A 2,088-nucleotide genomic window follows, 5' to 3' on the forward strand; every position below is an offset into this window, starting at 1 on the left:
AGTCTTCCTCACGTCGGCTGTGGAGAGACAGAGCACCTGATCATTTGAGGGAAGGGTGGATTTCCTAGCTACCGTGTTATTCTTTACCTGTACCTCAAATCGGGCGTAGAAGTCGTTCAGCACATCTGGGAGGGAGGCATCGCTAACACAGACGGGTGGAGTTGTCTTGTAGTTAGTGATCGCCTGGATGCCCTGCCACATGCGCCGGCTGTCTCCGCTGTCCTCAAAGTGGCCGTGGATCCTCCTGGCGTGCGCGCGCTTCGCCTCTCTGATGGCTCGGGACAGTTCAGCCCTTGCTGTTCTTAAGGCCGTCATGTCTCCTGCTCTGAAGGCGGAGTCCCTCGACTTCAGCAGCTCACGCACCCTAGCAGTCATCCACGGTTTCTGGTTGGAGCGTGTAGTGACGGTCTTGGAGATGGTCACATCATCAACACACTTGCTGATGTAGCTGGTCACTGATGATGTGTACTCCTCCAAGTTGACGGAATCACCGGTGGTTGCAGCCTCCCTGAACATGTCCCAGTCGGTGCACTCAAAGCAGTCCTGAAGAGCAGAGATGGCTCCTGCTGGCCAGGTCTTTACCTGCTTCAGAACCGGTTGGGAGCGTCGGACAAGTGGTCTGTATGCTGGAATTAGCATAACAGAGATGTGGTCTGAGTATCCGAGGTGGGGGCGGGGCTCCGCTCGGTACGCGCCGGGGATGTTGGTGTAAACACGATCCAGCGCGTTCTCCCCCCTCGTCGCAAAGTCCACATGCTGATGGAGTTTAGGGAGCACTAACTTGAGATTTACATGGTTGAAATCTCCGGCAATGATGACCAGGCCGTCAGGTTGGGCGTTCTGCACGTCGCTGATAGCTCCATGTAGTTCACCCAACGCCTCTCTGGCATTAACTAAAAAACAAATCAACTGGTGGCCCTAAGACATTTCCACAGTACTGTACATACTTTATATGCATGCATAGGTTTTTCAATCACATTTCTTTCAAGAGAATTCAACAATGGCATATGGCAAGTATTCTAATAACAATTCTTCATCACTCAAAATCTATCTTTTGGTTAACTGTGAGTCGATTTCCTGTTTTCTTCCATCTTTTCACGTTTGGAGTTGTAGTCTTTTTCCACCATCTTGTAATTTTATCGGCTCAAATATCAAACATTGTCATGTTCCAGCTTCTCAAATGGGATTTGCTGTCTTGTCTTACCTTGTTCCAAATCCTGTGTCACTGGGGTTGACCAAACCAGCCAAACAAACAAACATTCTCTTAAAATCTGTTGTGGCTTTACAGTTTTCAGACAAACTCACAACAATTGATGTGTTAGATGAGAAAATCACTTATATTTAAATAGCAATCACTTGCAGCTTTAATAATTAGCCCACTTCCATTCAAACAAACAAACAAACAAAAAAAACCTATAGATGCTTTAACTTTCAATACAAGAAAAAAAGAGCACCTGCTATGACTTCTACTTCATTTAGAGGCTTCTGGGTATATCTAAGATTTTTTTGTCTGAGACTAGATTGTTGGAATGCCTTCATTTTTTTTGAAGTAAGGTGGCTGTTCCTCACTTTCCTGGAGGATAATCTACAGTGAAGGTCACATGAACGGTGGAAGTGTGATAGATGTAACAAGCATCCAATTAAGCTTCCTTAATAGAGCCATTTACCAACTATAATGCTGAATCACCGAGGTATAGACATCCTTTATTCCCCCTTGATGCCAACAAACAGTTTGGGGCACATACAGCAAGACGCAGCTGCTGTGCAACACATAAGGGTCAACACAACACAACACAACACACAGTGTCAGTCTACGTAAAAAAAAAAAAAAAAAAAGCGAGTTTAAAGCTCATGACGGACGAAGCCATCACACTTTCACAAGTTTTTTTTAAAGCACATTAAAGTCCAACACCTGCAGGTAATCTCCTTACCAAATGTGACACGCATAATACCACATAATACTTGAATTTATCTCTTGGGGGGGGGGGGGGGGGGGGGGGGGGGCATTGACGATGTCTGCGTCCTGGAGACACCAGAGCACATTTTACGCACGGCGCCAGTCTGTTACACTTACACACCAGTGGCCAG

This window comes from Anabas testudineus, chromosome 6 (genome assembly GCF_900324465.2).
Source record: "Anabas testudineus chromosome 6, fAnaTes1.2, whole genome shotgun sequence".
NCBI classification, from domain to species: domain Eukaryota; kingdom Metazoa; phylum Chordata; class Actinopteri; order Anabantiformes; family Anabantidae; genus Anabas; species Anabas testudineus.